The 18,700-nt window shown below is 39.2% G+C and overlaps 1 protein-coding gene across 2 annotated transcripts in view; it reads left to right on the top strand.

Annotated features, from left to right (window-relative positions):
• The first annotated feature begins 276 nt into the window (after positions 1–276).
• The window catches only part of LOC136825784 (excitatory amino acid transporter 3-like), a 525,422-nt gene continuing 506,998 nt past the window's right edge, over positions 277–18,700 (top strand). Inside the window, exons 1-2 of one of the 2 annotated variants that reach the window (XM_067082663.1) lie at positions 277–465; positions 9,613–9,674. The gene's annotated coding sequence lies outside the window, so the exon portion shown is untranslated. The remainder of the gene's footprint in view (positions 466–9,612; positions 9,675–18,700) is intronic. The other variant, XM_067082665.1, reaches the window with a different exon arrangement.

Genomic DNA, 18,700 nt, shown 5'->3' with positions numbered 1-18,700 from the left:
CCGAATTGGTGACTTTACAGCTTCATGCGTTACAGAGAAAGTCACATAATGTGACTGTAAAGGCTGCGTCCGAAAGATTTTGGAGTATTGCAAAATCTTTCTTTCAGGTATGCTAATAATGCAGCTAATTCATAAAAAAAGATATGAAAAACAGCAAACAGCATATCAGTCACGAATGGGAAATAATGTGAAAACTGCGTCGCTCTTGCTGAAATATTATCTCTTACAAACATGGCGGAAAAATAGTGGAAAAACTTGCTGTATTCATTACTGGAAGGCTTTCAATCACAATAAAGTATGTCAGTAGTTGCATCTAATGTCATGTGTCAGTGGATGTTGTTTCCTCATGTACCGTTTTTTTCGTAATTTTGTGTGTTTATGAGGCATTTCCGTCGTATAAGTGTATTATTTATTTACTCAAACGTGGTAATTAACCTGAATCTACGTAGGCCTATCGATTATGTGGTAAGTTGCTGGAAATATAGATCAGGTATTAGGCCTACTTGTCAACTTTTGATTAGCGATGTTGTATCCAACTTTACCATTATTTTATGTAGTTTTAGAATGAAGAAAATATTCCGTTCATGGAAACGAGATGTTTTCTTTCAAATGAATTAGATAAACTGGTTATATAGGCATAAATGTTATCCCAAGTCTATAATGATAACCTACTGTAGGCCTATGTGACCCTTTGACGTAGGCCGAAGTTGTACCCCCAAGTGACCATGCAAGCCATTCACCTTACCTTATCTTTAACTTAGGCCTACTTATATGCCTAGTATCATAGGCTAGTATTACTGTGGTAATACTGTGACACTTTTAATTACTATGGCGTACCCGTGTTTTAGTGTATAGGCCTAAGTGTTTTGTTGCCTTTGTCTAATCACTGGTCTTAGGTAGCGTAGGCCTAGGCCTAGGCTTTGTGGCAAGTGTAATTTAAAGAGTTATTTTTTCCTGTGTCTAATAGAAACACGCAGAATAGGCCTGTATGATAAATTAATATCCCATCAAAGGTAATTCTAAGCCGGCTGTCCGCAGTGAGCTAGACTGTGGCAATTGGCGTTTTTTTATGTTATTTTACTTGCTTTACAAGAATTTAAAGTAATATTTCGTCTCCCGGTTGTAACTAAACTGTGATTGACCTTTGAAGACTACAAGACTTGAATTACCTAACGCAGAGTAGGTCTAAGCCGGCATTCCGCGGCAAGCCCGCCCCCCCCCCACCTCCATAGCTAATACGGCAAAAATTGCAACCAGTAAACACCTCTAGGGTACGTTATGTTGGTATTTTTAGGGTGTTTACTGGTTACAATTTTGCCGATTAGCTATGGAGGGTGGGGGCTTGCCGCGGAATGCTGGCTTAGACCTACCCTGCGTCAGGCAATTCAAGTCGCGTAGTCTTCAAAGGTCAATGACAGCTTAGTTACAGCCGGCCGACAAAATATTACTTTAAATTCTTGTAAAGCAAGTAAAATAACATAGAAAAACGTCAATTGCCACAGTCTAGCTCACCGCGGACAGCCGGCTTGGAATTACCCCATCAAATGCTTGAATAAGACATTTTTCTTACTTCTAAGGCTATTTCTTATTTTAAGCATTTTTGACCCCATTTGGTAGTGCTGTCAGTGAACCTCATGCTGTGCACTGTAGGCATTACTGAAGGTTCTTTTCAGCGTCCCTTCGACCCCTAGCTAGAACCCCATTTATTCCTTTTACTGTACCCCCATTCATTCTCTCTTTCTTCCATTTTACTTCACTCAGCTCTCTCCTAACAATTATTTCGTAATGCAACTGCGAGGTTTACTTCTTGTTACGCCTTTTAAACCTTTTACTCTCAATTTCCTTTTCAGCTCAGAATGACCTCATAGGTCACAGTGCTTGGCCTTTGGCCTAAATGTTTTATTCCATTCCATTCCTATTGCACTTATTTTACCAATGTTTGAGCGAGTCACTTATTTTTGTCTCCTTTTAGCATAGACTAGGGCATATCTAACAGTTAGGGCCTGTAGGGTTACTTTAGTGGGAAACTTGGTAAATAATACTATCAGTATTAGGAATTATTATTATTATTATTATTATTATTATTATTATTATTATTATTATTATTATTATTATTATTTATTATTCAGAAGATAATCTATTCATATGGAACAAACACACTGGGGCCATTGACTTGAGTTTCAAGCTTCCAAAGAATATGATGTTTAGTAGGAAGAAGTAAGAGGAGGTAAAGGGAAATACAAAAAGAAAAGAACTCACTTATTAAACAAGAAAAAAATGAATTAATAAATAGATAAAACTGTATTAAACTGCAAGGAGAATAGTAATGCATTGTATCTTTCCTTGAACTTTTGAAGTTCTATACATTCAGAAGGTAGGCTAATCACTAGCACTCATAAGGAGAAGAAAGTGCGAGATTAAAAGTGCCTTTCTTGAAAAGTGTCGGTACAGAATTTGCCAACCTAACCTAAGACACTGCATCCTCCCTACTTTTTACGTAGTGCTTATCTAAATCTTTTTAGGATGTTCTTGTTTGCTTTGGAAATTTGAATGATTAAATGTGATTCATTGGATATCACCAACAGAAATCGCATATAGTGCAAATTATAGTTTTTTTCAACGGGAGTAGAAATTATTGTCTTTTATGTTGGTGTATCCTTCAGTGTGACCAAGAAACTGTTGTTGAACTTTATAACAAAGTGGTTTACCTGGTGGGTAAGGGGGTTCGATTGGGGAAGACCCCTCACTCACCTGCCGCCACCAAGCACTCTTTCTTTGGGTTTCGTCTAGTGAAGACATCATGCTGTGCTCTTGGCTAGATTGTCTGTTGAACTGAGTATTTGTGTATTGTATATTTGTTATTGTTTATTTATTTGTTTTTCATTGGCGATGGAGGAAAAACAAGAACAAAGATGTATTCCTTTTGCAAGGGCAGGTCTTGCGCTTGCGTCTCCCCCGTAAGGAGTATGTTGGTTAGTCCTCCTCAGAGTGGCAGAAGTATGCGGGGCAGTTGGGGAAGTCCCTTTTGAAATTCCTGAATCCTCCTTGTTCTTTTCTTCCCACCTTGCCGTGCCTCTTCCCCTACCTTCTGTGTGTACCACCTCCCATGGGCCTAGTGGACCCAGGAATAGTGAGGTAGCCTACCGCTAGGTTTCCAGGGACAATCTTTCTCCCTATCAGAGCTCTGATCAGGGTACCCCACTTGCCTCTGACTACATCTATTGATTCTAGTAAAGTTCCAGGTATGCAGTTGTCATCTGTGGAGATGTGCCATCACTGAAATCCCTCTTTCACAGTGTTTCTTGATCATTTAGCTTTGGCTAAGAACCTCCTCCTCCTCCTTGCTTGGAGGATAGGCTCTTCTGTACATCCCTGGAAGTACTTCTGGTTGAGCTAGCACAGCTATCTTGTTTGACATGTGCTAGATCTGTGGATTGTGCACGTACCAGTGTGGGTTTGCTTGTGACAGATCCCCTCTCAGTATACACTAGCACTTGGATGATCTGTTCACATGCAACCATGCCACCTCTTGCTCAGCTTGCCATTAACCACAGCTTGGGGGAGCGTAAGCATCGGCACTTGAACATTTTGGAAAGTCAAGTCGTTCTTCTAGACCTGCAAGATTCCAAGACTGTTTGTTGAGCAACATGTTCATAGTGACTTACGTCAGTAAGCAGATTGGTAATTCCCCAACTCTCTCTCTTTTTCTCTCTCTGTCCCACTGTGTGACCAAATGTGTTGGCACTTTGCAGTCTCCCAGAGGTTCTGTTGGCACTTTGCAGCTCCCAGAGGTTCTCTATGGGCCACTGTCTCATCCAGGAGAAACGGAGCATCTTCTGAGTGGATGCATAGGACTGTCTCTCCAATTGGAACTTCCATTCAGTGGATCATGGACCTCATCTGATTTTGTTGAACCAGTCCCCACTCAGTCACCTTAGTAAAAAGCTGGCTGCCAGGATCCAGACCTGCAGACTGAAGGGCATAGATTTTTTGGCTGTGGCTGAGCTGTCAATGCTAGAGGAGCTTCAGTTAGTCTTGCCTTTCTGGGGCTTTTGCTGTTGGGAGGGAAGCATATTGGCAAGTATTACGGTCTTCTCATCTGGTATTTGGAGAGTTAGAATTACTCTAGTGTTCATTTATTTTTGGGTTTGTCACCAAAAACTCTGGAATTGTCAGTCTAACAAGAGATATGAGCTTTGTTTTTTTCTCTATGGCCGATCCCAGTGAGAGGCTTCTATGCCCTTTGCTTAGCTGTGTATGCTACCAAATTAGGCCCCAACCTCTTATAACAAGTGTTGACACTTCTTGTTAGTACTGGCAAACGGGAGAAGTAGGTGTTAGGAAAATCTTTCTTTCTGGCTTTATGTTGTATCATTTGATTACAAGTCAGTCCAACAATATGGGCAGAAGCCCACAAAGTCAGGGGCATGGAACCTTTCCTTGAATTTTGGAGAAACATTTTGGTAACATGGGTGATAATGGTGTCTGAAGTATCAGACCACCTTTACCTTATCCTTCCTAAGGGATTTCACCCTGTGGAGTATTTGTGTAGGCACTCAGCTCCTTTCAGACAGAAAAGCATCTTGCCTAAGATACACATAGAGCATAAAGCTGGGGTTGGATGATAGAATGGCTCACTTCTCTCCATTCTTCCATCTTACTCCCACTGTTGAGCAGAAGCTCGGTTCAAGTATGTGCTGGGCTGGGTGTAGATGTAGGTGAATACTTGATTGAGCGACAAGTCTTAGAGCTTCAGCAGTTCAGATGTGACTCCCTCCGCTCTTCCTTTTAACAAGGAGGAGGGAAAGCAGTGGTAGAGCTATATTCTGAACCCAAGATACAGCTGCCTCCCAACTTTTGCAACCTTTGCAGAGGTAGCACACGGTTCTTCAGTACTTTCCTTGGAAGAGGTGAGGCTCTGAACCCTCGCTCAGGCCCTTACCTGATATTCCTATGCCGGACAGAGTAGGAGGTAACAGGGATCACAGCTCTCCTTGTTGACTCTTGCAACCAGGATCACGACAGTTTTGAGTGGGTTTATAACTAATGTCTGTCGACAGAGAAGACCACCCACCTTGTAAGCAAGTCCCCCTACCAAAAAGGCAATGGTTTGTATTCCTGTAGAACAAGCGATAATTCTTAAGTAATTTGTGGTTTTATTGGGTATACAAACCAGAAATTTATTGTAGCTCCAGACTCAACCACTCGTCATTGTCCATGAGGACAAAGGGGATATTTCTTGGTGGCGGCAGGCGAGTTAAGGGTCTCCCCCAACCATAGTAGCAGTTAATCACCTTGTTACCAAGTTCATCGACCTTTTCCACGTCGCGCTGAAGGATTCCCATACAGAAAATGGTCAAGTTTGTATACCTAGAAAAAATATAAATTATCTAAAAATATGTCACATTATTCATGTATGTTATAGGTTAATAAATATGTTAGGAAATTGTCAGTTAATAACGTGCAGTAAGAAAGTAAGAAAGGCAAGGAAATGTTGAATTCTGACGAACGGTCCAGCCAATTTTTATGGAAGGTAATAAAGACATTAGCATCTTGAAAAATATATAGGGACTGGTTTTTAAATTAATTAATGATGGCAGTAAATTATTGCCGTGTTGTATTCTATGTTTAAATTTCCAAAGCATTGTAGGGGGCGTTTCCAAATAGACTATCGATTGCATTAATACCCAGTGCTGTAATGGATTCGTTTTGAAAGCACTCGTGTGTTTTCTTGTATTTATCAAGTTAATTAGTTTAACTTGTGTAAAAATCATTGATATCGAGCATCGGAGATAATTATGAATAGAGCATTAGTGAATAATTTGAAGATTTTATGATAAATCAATTCTATTTATTCACTTGAAGAAGGTAAGATGAAAACTAACTGCATTTTAAAGTCCCTTGGTTCATAAAATTGACATTAGAATCGCCCGTTTTATATAAAATGTTCATTTATTCATTTTCTGATTATATGTAGTTGGAAACGTAAGTATTTTGAATTCGACAATTCGCTGCTGTTCTCTGAATGAGCCTGTCGGGGAATATGCCGTTTAAGTAAGAGTGTCCAATTTGATACATTTTCTTTTAAGTTACAACTAAGAAAAGATGCGTTTTCTGTTATTGCGAACGTGGATAACTGATGTATTACTTATGTGGACAGTTGGAAAAAATGATAGATTTGCAGTCAGTGTACGGGAATCAGAATATTGTTCCTATTTTTTTTGTCATTTGTTTGGCAATGCATTGCATAGTGTATTAGTGGTTATATGAAAGCTGATAAAATTGGCCATGCGAAGTAGTGATGCCAGTGAAAATTGTTGAAAAAATGTACTAATTTCCAATTCTAAGTCGCGTAGTTTTTTGTAATCTATCTACCTGCCTGTCAATCTCTTTGGTTTAACTCGGGAGATGGGGAGGGGTATTCTTTGTTGTTTGTCGAGATTTTGGCTCCTTGTCGAAAAAAGTTCTGTTCAAAAGAGTGAACACAATAAAAACAAAGTTTATTGTTTACAGTGCTTGTGAGTGATTCTGCTTGCCGCTCGATGGGGTTATATTAGAAGAATGGGTGAAGGTAAGAGTGATGTATATCAGTGCAAAATAAGGGATTGGGAAGACGATGTCGGAAACAGAATACTAGATAGAAGGTCAGAGGTGGCTGTGGTGCTGGTAGAGGTGGACATAGAGGTGCAAGGCGGCATAAGCCTAATCACGCACACCATGAGCAGTAGTTCCTGATTTAGCCTGGAATAACAAGGTCTCGATGTGTCTTTTGATCTTTTATGAATTTTTCCTTCAATTTCTTCTCGCGTATTCGTAAGTTTTCGAAGGCGTTCAATTTTTGGGGCATTACTGTGATTTTTTTTTTCAGTCTTGGTTTAGATACATCTTGGTTTCATTAGTCTATGACCAGCCATTGTAGCACTACTGGTCTTGTTCTGTTATTCATGAAAAAGGTTTCAAGTTCAGGATATGTAGCCTCATTTGTGTGGTTCTTGTTTGTTTGTTTTGGAGTATGGTAGGTTCCCGATCACCGGTTTTGCCAGTCCTCGGCACATTGATAAAATCGGTGCTGTCAGCAAAAATTTTTATTGTTCACATTCGCCAGGAATACGGCCTGGCTGATGGTCCCGCGTTCGATTCTCCGACCGGCCAATGAAGAATTAGAGGAATTTATTTCGGGTGATAGAAAATCATTTCTCGGTATAATGTGGTCCGGATTCCACAAGAAGCTGTAGGTCCAGTTGCTAGGTAACCAGTTGGTTCTTAGCCACGTAAAATAAATCTAATCCTTCGGGCCAGCCCTCTCTAGGAGAGCTGTTAATCAGCTCAGTGGTCTGGTTAAACTAAGGTATACTTAACTTTAACAGCCTGGCTGAATGCTTGAGTGTTTGGAGAACATATAGGCTATTAATATACAAATATTCCCAGTTATCTGATTCATATTTGATTCTTGCCTTTCGTTGTACTTCGGTTATATATTTTTGACCGAAAGTTTGATCCATGACGGTGTACATAGGTGGTGTGCGCATCAGTCTACTACACCTAGCGTATGGCCTGGGCCGGGTGTGGGCGTATTACTGCTCCATTTAATATTGTCAAGACATGTATTATAATTTTTTTAATCATTTGGTGGTTAACATACATTCATAACACGAGTGACATTCAGCTGAGATTTTGCACTTTCAACTTTAGGAAAAATATTGCATATTTTCTCGTCCTACGTTTGATGGCGCGATTGCAACCACATGCATTGCATAGCATGGTGCAACTTCTTTAAACATTGTCTTAACAGTTCTTAGTTCTTTGTTGTATGGGTAAGTTTCCAGAAAACTAGTAGAATGAATTGGTTACTGAGATTCGTATAATATCGTCGCTTTCATGTAGGCTGGTTTACAGTTTAACGTGGAGAGAACAGTCCCAATTCCTTTCATTTTAAAGTTTCCCTTCGTGTCTGGTACAGATGAAACCACGCAGTCTATCCCAACCTAATATCCACCCGCGGTCTGCGAATGAGAAAGAAAACAGGTTTCCGTTTTCTCTAATGCGCACAATTTTCCCTCATTCCTTGGTGTTAGGCGATAGCATATTATGCAATTCGTCCCTGTTTTGGATAACTGGCGTATCTCGTTTATTTATTTATTTTTTTTTTTTTAGGTTTTTGAGTTTGAAAGTGCCTCAGTTTTTTATACTCTGTAACGTCAAAATTTCATCTGTCTGCGTTCCCACGTTTTCCAACCAAGTGTCCTCGAAGATGAGCTGATTTCTAGCTTTGAATAAGATCAAAATCTTTGAAGCCTATTTTCTCAGAATGAGGGGAAAAAGGCGTTACACCAGTTCGTCAAATTACGGACGAATTGTCCGTACCACAGCCGCTCTTCACTTGAAAGAGAAATTAGCCTCGCAAAGTAAAAAAAAATAAAAAGTAAGCTGTGGCTCCATTTAGAATATTGCCCGTGATGTCATTTTGCGCTTAAGTGGCTCTCTGGAATACGGTCATTACTCATTCAGTCTCCCTCCCCCCCCCACGTAATTAGTAGTGAATTCATTTCCCCGAACCAGCCTGCGTTTGGCACGCGAAGGGACAAGACAGTTCATCGTATGAACTGTAATGACTCTGGAATTGCCATTCGGGAGAATGTAAAAAATCCAAGTTCATTTTCATTGCCGTGGTCAGTGCTCGGGGACCAGGTAAACTGCTATTCAGTTTATCATTGTATTTTATTGAGTATTAAAACACAGTATTTTATAAATAAAACACAAAAATGAAATAATTATAAAATAAGTGAGCAAGAAAGCTCTTACAGAAGTGGAGGAATAGAGTGAACAGTGTATTACTGTACCATTACCAACGGAAACAATGTCCATCGGTTTTATTTTCTATTCCCTCACATCGATATATTTATCACCTTTCCCCATAATTTGTTTCTCTCTACAGGCTGATTTCCCGTTGGAACCCTCATGGGTTTACTATAGTCTGTTGACAAAATCCCGCAGTTGCATCAAAAAGTACTAGTCAGAGAGGTTGTCCCGTAGTGGGTAGTGCCATCATTGCACCTCACGTGGTGCACAGTAGCCATTACTTAAAGTTCTTTACAACCTCCCTTCGGCCCTTAGCTGCAACCTCCCTCATTCCTTTTGCTCTACCTCCGTTCATATTCTCTTCCATCTGACTTTCCACCCTCTTCTAACCATTTTTTCATAGTGCAACTGCGAGGTTTTCCTCCTGCTACACCTTTCAGACCTAGTTGCAATTTACCTTTCAGCGCTGAGTGACCTCATATGTCCCAGCGGTTGCCTTAGGCTGAATCATACATTCCATTCTATTCTTATTGGCGTTTTCTGAACGTCGCTCATTCTTGGGATCCCTTAAGCTGAACTTCAGTTTCTCTCTGGAGGAACTGTTTCTTGAAATCGAATAATACAGAGAGAGAGAGAGAGAGAGAGAGAGAGAGAGAGAGAGAGAGAGAGAGTGTGTGTGTGTAAGTGTGGAACGAAAGCTCAGTTTTCATTATTCTAGGTTGAACCAATTTCGTAAATTTTTTTTTTTTTCTCGGCATTTGCTCGGATGATTGACGCGTTCAGTATAATAATTTTAACATCTTTTTCCCCCAGGGATGCGCGCCTGTCATCCCAGGCGAAGTTTGACGGGTTGACGCCTGGACGTTGAGCAGTTGGTAAGTGCAGTGCTCTTGTTTATATATTTTAAATAATACACTATATTGTTTTATATATTTTCAGTAATACAGTATGTATGTATGTATGTATGTATAACTGAATCACGAAAATATGGAACGTGATGAATATATGAATAAAGACAAAATCCACGAAGGAAAGAGAAACAACGAGGTCCAGCAGGGCCTTTCGACGTTAGTCCTTTACTTAGCAGTCTGCTCAGTAAAGGACTAACGTCGAAAGGCCTTGCAGCACTCCGTTGTTTATCTTTCCCTCGTGGATTTTAAGTAAGTAAAACACGGGTTGTAGTTCCAGACCAGTTTCGACTGAAGCCATTGACGAAGGACTGATACATAGCGTTAGAAATTGTAATGTATTTACCACAGAGACTATACTGACGAACATACACAACCGTTTGTGACTACGGATCCACCACTGACAAGTGTCGAAGAGGGAGTGGCTTCAGAGCTCATCACGGCTTGTGGTAGAAATCGCAATCTACAGTACCCTGTAGGCATTACTTAAGGTTCTTTGCAGCGTCCTTTAGGTCCCTAGCTGCAACCCCTTTCATTTCCTTTACTGTACCTCCATTCATATTCTCTTTCTTCCGTCTTACTGTCCACCGTATCCTCACAATTGATTCGTAGTGCAACTGTTTTGAGGTTTTCCTCCTGTTGCACATTTAAAGCCTTCTTATTCTCAATTTCCCTTTCAGCGCTGAATGACCTCATAGGTCCCGGCGCTTGGCCTTTGGACTAAACTCTGTATTCATTTCAATTCAGTTTAAGTAAATTTCAAATGGACGTGTTTATGTTTACACGCAAAGGCCAGGAGTGCATGTGAATAGGGTCCGTAAAATGCAGCCCTGGGTACAAATTTATTCCAAGCTCCTGAAAGCGCGGGGCTGCAAGAGGAGTCAAAGAAAAGGGAAAAGAAGAAGAAGAAGAAGAAGAAGAAGAGGGGGAGGAGGAGGGAAGCAAAGAAGAAGAAGAAGGAGAAAAAGAATAAGAGGAGGAGGAGGAGGAGGAGGAGGGAAGCAAAGAAGAGGAAGAAGAAGAAGAGGAGGAGGAGGAGGAGGAGGAGGAGGAGGAGGAGGAGGAGGAGGGAAGCAAAGCATAAGAAGAAGGAGAAGAGGAGGAGGAGGGAAACGGGACGCGAAAAAGAAGAAGAAGAAGGAGAAGAAGAGGCAGAGGAGGAGGAGAGAAACGGGAAGCAAAGAAGAAGAAGAAGAAGAGGAGGAGAAGGAGGAGTACGACGACGACACGGCACTTATTAATATCTCTATTAAAAGGAAGTGAGGCCCCTCACAGCCAAGGTTATGGCAGGCCGCAGCGGGGGGTGCCGACCCCAGCCTTTTCAACCTCTCTTATTTTTTATATATCTTTCCTCATCAAGGGTTAACCAAGCGTCGCCCGCCATCTCGGGGAGAGAAAGCGGCATAATCCCCATTCAGTCCTTTCTTGCTTCGCGGTTCATTTTACCTGAATGGCCGGCAATCTGTGCTTGCAAGCGGGCAAAAGCAGCACCGTGCGCCGGGTGAGAGAGAGAGAGAGAGAGAGAGAGAGAGAGAGAGAGAGAGAGAGAGAGAGAGAGAGAGAGCAAGTTCGCTCCAGTCATATTTTGGGGCCTTTTTTCATTAATTTCTCGAATAAAAAAAAAACTTCCGCAGTCTGCAGCGAGTTCAACATTCCTTAAAAACTTATTTTTTTTTTTATTAAATGAGCCTGGACAAAAGTTATCTGTGAGAGAGAGAGAGAGAGAGAGAGAGAGAGAGAGAGAGAGAGAGAGAGAGAGAGATTCATTCCCCTACCCAAAAAAGCTACTACGAAACCCGTCCGTCAATCATGAAGTACATCATTGTTGCACAAAACCAAAGTTTCAAAAATGAATGGAAACATACCTCAGGAACCCTGGAGGCGGGTTAGTGCCGTCAGTGCACCTTACGTGGTGCACTGTAGGCACTGCCTAAGGGTCTTTGCAGTGTCCCTCAGGCCCCTAGCTGCAACCTCTTTCATTCCTTTTACTGTACTTCCTTTCATATTCTTTCTCCCATCTGACTTTCCACCCTTTCTAACAGTTGTCGCATAGTGCAACTGCGAGGTTTTTCCTCCTGTTACACCTTTCAAACCACCTTGCTGTCAGTTTCCCTTTGAGAGCGCTTGACCTTTGACCTAAATTTTATCTAATACCTCAGGAAATACCGCAACGAAAGTGACCGTGTTTCCTTCACCCCACGTTGGGGAACATAAATAAAAAAAAATAAATAAAAAATAAAAAAATAAGAAAAGCCACACAGGAACCAGTTGATTAAGGAGTTCAGTTACTCTTGAGAGTAACGCATAGATTCACTGCTTGTGAATCATTCAGGAACCGGAACAACGAAATTGAATACTGATGTTTACAATCATTTTCAGGGAAAAACGAATAGTTAACAACGGTTCCTTCCGAAGACGCAGTTATGCTGCATAAAGTTTTAAGTTTTATTAACCTTTAAATCAAAGTTAACTATATATATATATATATATATATATATATATATATATATATATATATATATATATATATATATATATATATGCATGCATACATACATACATACATACACATATCACATATATATATATATATATATATATATATATATGTATATATATATATATATATATATATATATATATATATATAAACATTACTTGAGGTTCTTTTGCAGCGTCCCTTCGGCCCCTAACTGCAAATCCCTTTTCATTACTTTTACTCTTCCTCCGTTCATATTCTCTTTCTTCCATCCTGCTTTCCACTCTCTCCAAACAATATTATTTCGTAGTGCAACTGCTTTGGGGTTTTCATCCTGTTATAAACCTTTAAATCATTATTACTCTCAATTTCCCTTTCAGCGCTGAATGACCTCGTAGGTCCCAGTGCTGGGCCCTTTGGCTTAAATTTTGAATTCCAGTTCCAGTTCCAAAATGAAATAAGAAAAGCCCCCTTTTCAGCCTTTCGTATGGAACTTTTATTGAAATTACGGGGAGAGCATTTTCAAGAGAGAGAGAGAGAGAGAGAGAGAGAGAGAGAGAGAGAGAGAGAAACTGCCAACATAGCTAAAGAGAGAGGGGAGGTCAGTGAACTCGTGAACACAACAGAGAGAGAGAGAGAGAGAGAGAGAGAGAGAGAGAGAGAGAGAGAGAGAGAGAGCTGTCAACGTAGCTAAAGAGAGAGAGCAAGTCAGTGAATTCAGAACACAACAAAGAGAGAGAGAGAGAGAGAGAGAGAGAGAGAGAGAGAGAGAGAGAGAAGCTGTCAACGTAGCTAAAGAGAGAAAGCAAGTCAGTGAATTCGTGAACACAACAAAGAGAGAGAAAGAGAGAAACTGTCAACGTAGGTAGAGAGAGAGAGCAAGTCAGGTGAATTCAAATGTGAACACAACAAAGAGAGAGAGAGAGAGAGAGAGAGAGAGAGAGAGAGAGAGAGAGAGAGAGAGAGAGAGAGAGAAGCTGTCAACGTAGCTAAAGAGAGAAAGCAAGTCAGGGAATTCGTGAACACAACAGAGAGAGAGAGAGAGAGAGAGAGAGAGAGAGAGAGAGAGAGAGAGAGAGAGAGAGAGAGAGAGAGAGAAGCTGTCAACGTAGCTAAAGAGAGAAAGCAAGTCAGGAATTCGTGAACACAACAAAGAGAGAGAGAGAGAGAGAGAGAGAGAGAGAGAGAGAGAGAGAGAGAGAGAGAGAAGCTGTCAACGTAGCTAAAGAGAGAAAGCAAGCAACAGTCAGAGAGAGAAGAGAGAGAGAGAGAGAGAGAGAGAAGAGAGAGAGAGAGAGAGAGAAGCTGTCAACGTAGCTAAAGAGAGAAAGCAAGTCAGGGAATTCGTGAACACAACAAAGAGAGAGAGAGAGAGAGAGAGAGAGAGAGAGAGAGAGAGAGAGAGAGAGAGAGAGAGAGAGAGAGAAGCTGTCAACGTAGCTAAAGAGAGAAAGCAAGTCAGGGAATTCGTGAACACAACAAAGAGAGAGAGAGAGAGAGAGAGACCTTACCTTACCTTACCTTACAGACCTTACAATTCGTTCGGGTTGCCCCAGGTCCCTCAGTGTGAGGCGCCTTTGATGTCTACCAGAGAGTTGCTAACGCATCTTCCGGTATATTTTGCATCTTCCAGTCTTGGATGGTCTGGGATGCATCTTAGATATTTGTCGAGCTTATTCTTAAACACATCTACGCTCACTCCTGTTATGTTCCTCAGATGAGCTGGTAGCACATTGAATAGACGCTGCATTATCGATGCTGGTGCGTGGTGGATTAATGTCCTGTGTGCTTTCCTTAATTTTCCTGGTATAGTTTTTGGCACTATTAATCTACCTCTGCTTGCTCTTTTGATAATTTTAGTTCCATGATGTTTTCGGTAATTCCTTCTATCTGTTTCCATGCTTGGATTACCATGTAGCGTTCTCTTCTCCTTTTTAAGACTATATAAATTTAAGAATTGTAGTCTTTCCCAGTAGTCAAGGTCCTTAACTTCTTCTATTCTAGCTGTAAATGACCTTTGTACACTCTCTATTTGTGCAATATCCTTTTGGTAGTGTGGGTACCATATTATATTGCAATATTCAAGTGGACTACGTACGTACGTTTTATAAAGCATAATCATGTGTTCAGCTTTTCTTGTTTTGAAGTGCCGGAACAACATTCCCATTTTTGCTTTGCATTTTGCCAATAGAATTGCTATTTGATCATTGCATAACATATTCCTATTCAACATCACACCAAGGTCTTTAACTGCTTCCTTGTTTGTGATTGTCTCATTATTAGGTCCTTTATATGCATATAGCATTCCTACTTTATCACCATAGTTCATTGATTCAAATTTATCAGAGTTAAATACCATCCTATTTATCTCTGCCCATTTATATATTTTATTTAGGTCTCTTTGTAGCGAGTTCCTATCTTCATCACAAGCAATTTCTCTACTTATTCTTGTGTCATCTGCGAAACTTCTTACTACTGAGTCCTTAACATTACTGTCTATGTCTGCAATCATAATCACAAACAGCAATGCAGCTAACACCGTACCCTGTGGTACACCGGATATTACCGTGAGCTTCATCCGATTTCTCATCGTTTGCAATCACTATCTGTTTTCTATTTTGCAAAAATTCTTTTATCCATCTTCCTACTTTGTCAACAATGTTATGTTTTCTAATTTTTTTTCGCTAATATATTATGATCTACCTTGTCAAAAGCTTTTGCAAAGTCTAGGTAAACCACATCTGTATCTTTTTCATTTATCATATTTTTATATATGCTTTCATGGTGGACTAACAGTTGGGTTTGTGTACTTTTTCCGGGTACAAAACCATGTTGTCCTATATTGAACAATCTATTTTTCATTAAATGTTTCATTATATTTTTTCATTACCCTTTCATATACTTTCATAATATGAGATGTCAGACTCACAGGCCTATAATTACTTGCCTCACGTCTTGAACCACTTTTGAAAGTAGGAGTAATATATGCTAATTTATGCTCATCATAAATCTTGCCTGTATCTATACTTTGTCTTAATAATATTGCTAGCGGCTTTGCGATTGAATGAACCACTTTCTTTAACAATATGGCAGGTACTCCATCTGGTCCTGCTGCTGATCCATTTTAATTTCATTAATAGCCTGCACAATATCGGCTTCTGTAATATCTATATCTGATAAGTATTCAGTATTTTCATCTCTTATTTCTGTATCATTATCTTCATTGTCAATTCTAGGTGTAAATTCACTCTTATATCTTTCTGCTAATATGTTACATATTTCCTTTTTCATTCGTTAATCGCCCTTCAATTCTTAGAGGGCCTATTTCTACTCTTATTTTATTCATCTTTTTGCATATGAATAAAAAATTTTAGGTTTTGCTTGATATTTTGTAGTGTCATTTCTTCTAGGTTCCATTTTTCATTTTCTTTTGATTGTATAATCTTTTGTTCTGCATTTTCTATCTTACTTTTTAGTTCCATCACTTTCCATGCATTCTTTTCTTTTGCAAGAGCTTTTTCCACTTTCTAATTTTCTGAACAAGATCCTTCTGTCTCTTGGAATTCGTGACTGATGGTTACTTTTTTCTTCGGTATATATTTTCCACTATTTCCTCTAATATTTTATATAATATATCGGTATTTACCTGTATATCATCACTTACAAATATATTTTCCCATTCTTTGTTTAATTCTTCATTTATTTTTGACCAATTTATATTCAGAAATTGTATTTTCCATATCCTTCCCATTTTTTCGTCTCTTGCTTTTCTCTGTTTTCGTATGTTCTGGAACGGACTGTTAGTTCTATGACATTATGGTCCGAAATACTCGTGTTATATGCTATTATTTCTTTAACATAGTTCACCTCATTCACAAATACTAGATCTAAAATATTATCCTTTCTTGTTGGTAGGTGATTTATTTGCTGAATGTTATGTACTAGTAGCATTTCTAATAGCTTTTCAAATTGCCTCTTATCTTCTGCACTACTATTGCTCTCTTTTTTATATGTATAAATACAACCACAGTCTCCTATTCGTTCTTTCCATTCTACAAAAGGAAAATTAAAGTCTCCGGTTAGGAGTATAGTCCAGTCCTTGTGATTTCTACATATTTCATCCAATTTTTCAATTATTATGTCAAACTCTTTAGTATTAGGGGTCTATATATTACAATGTTCACTAATTTTTCAGATTCAAATTCTACCGCTATTAATTCACATTCTGTGTTACTATATTTCTCACAGATTTTTCCTTGATTGGCATCTCTCCCATATATCATGGTTCCCCCTTGATTTCTATTTTTCTATCTGATCTATAAGTTTGAAACCCTTTATCTGGTCATCATTACCAGTCTCTTGGGAATACCAGGTTTCACTTATATTCAATATTTCTATTTTTCATTTTGGGTTAGTTCTTCTAAGAACTCTATCTTTCTTTTGAGTTACTCGAAACTAAACCCTCTGCGCGTTCATCACTATGATGGTTTGCATATTATCTCCATTATCTAATATGGGTAATAATAAGGATTTTCCCATGTCTCTTTCCTGTTCTGATATGTTGATCTTTTTCATTTCCAGAAATTCGTACATTAAAAAATCCAACTTTTCCATTATATTTGTTCTTCCAGCTTCATATTTATTCACTTTGTGCATAAACCTGCACTTATCTCCATATCTGCACCATCCCTTAGCATCATAGATACACTGCTTGTTCCTTGTGCTATATCTAGGTGCTGATGGCTCATATCGTGGTGCTGACATTTCATAATGTGTTGTTGGCTTGTTTTTGCCTTCATCACATGATCTTTGTTCTTTTCTTTATTTGTTTCATTTTTACCTTGATTTTTATATGTATTTGATTTTGATTTTGGTTTTCATGGCTACAGGATGCATATACCTACATTTCTTATTAAACCTACATCCATTTCCTTCTTTCCATTTTCTACATATTTTGGATGTAGATCGCTGCATTCCTCTTCATAGCCATCTAGATATGCACATTTGCCATAGATCTCATAATTGTGACATATCTTGGGATGTTTGTAATAACATCTTTCACCAAACCTGCAATTCCCTCTTTTCAAAGGGTGCATACTGTGTCTTTCTTTTTTTTTTTGTTCTTTCCCATCAGTATGGAGATCCGGGTACAACCTCTTTGGGATTTTATTTTGATTTATCATGTCATAATTTATTTCTTCATAAGTATGTTGCTGTATTGCCTCATATGTAGAATCTATGAGTTTCTCTGCATCCATACTATTATCCTGTTCTTTGTTTTCATTAATCTTTTCTCTCTCTTCAGTCTTATTTTCTTCTTTTCTATTTTCCTCTTCTTCCTCTTCTTCATCCTCCATCCTCCACAATCTGTACATTAAGTCTTGATTTAATGACCTTGTCTATCCATACTAGACATGTTGAGCAAAATATTTTTGTGTCCTTATTTCTATTTTGCTCAACTTCAGCACATGAAGGGTGTGTCGGTGCGTGGCAAGCATAGCATTTCCTAATCAGGTTTTGTGGATTTACAATGCTATACCACACTCTAAATAGTTTACATGCTTTAGGCATCCGTTTGCCTATTGCATCAATCAATATATTCACTAATTCCACCGTACTTATTTTCTTTGATGGAATGTGTTGATTTTGTAGATTTTCTTTATAAGTCTTTTGATAACTTGAACTTTCATTGGTATCCCTTCTATTATTTTCATTATATTTTCTACAGATTTGCTCCAGTTTGAAGGATCGTATCCTTTCAATATGTCTGTGAATGATTTCACATCTTTTTGGTCGATGTTGCAATTCATCTCCACGATCAGCAAACCAAGTTCCCTTCCTGCCAATTCATCATATTGAATATCTCCTATGCATGCAAGATTTCTCCACCTTTTGCCACTATTGGTTGACTCCTCCATGATTTTCAGATTTTATTAATTCACTCGTAAACAACTTATTAGACGGTTTATCACTCTAATCTGATATTAAGCTAATCACCGATAGTTCACGAACACTTTTAGCTATATTTCATTCGCTAATTGTATGTAAGACGCGTATTATCGGGTACATTATCCAGACCATGAACGATTACGTCTCACCGAGAGAATGTCACATCACAGAAGGAGAGAGAGGCTGTCAACGTAGCTAAAGAGAGAAAGCAAGTCAGGGAATTCGTGAGCACCACAAAGAGAGAGAGAGAGAGAGAGAGAGAGAGAGAGAGAGAGAGAGGGAGAGAGAGAGAGAGAGAGAGAGAGAAGCTGTCAACGTAGCTAAAGAGAGAAAGCAAGTCAGGGAATTCATGAACACAACAAAGAGAGAGAGAGAGAGAGAGAGAGAGAGAGAGAGAGAGAGAGAAGCTTTCAACGTAGCTAAAGAGAGAAAGCAAGTCAGTGAATTCGTGAACACAACAAAGAGAGAGAGAGAGAGAGAGAGAGAGAGAGAGAGAGAGAGAGAGAGAGAGAGAGAGAGAGAAGCTGTCAACGTAGCTTAAGAGAGAAAGCAAGTCAGTGAATTC

This window comes from Macrobrachium rosenbergii, chromosome 39, assembly GCF_040412425.1.
Source record: "Macrobrachium rosenbergii isolate ZJJX-2024 chromosome 39, ASM4041242v1, whole genome shotgun sequence".
NCBI lineage: Eukaryota > Metazoa > Arthropoda > Malacostraca > Decapoda > Palaemonidae > Macrobrachium > Macrobrachium rosenbergii.
Note: the sequence above shows the minus strand (reverse complement) of the source record. Positions and strands in the feature narration are given on the sequence as shown.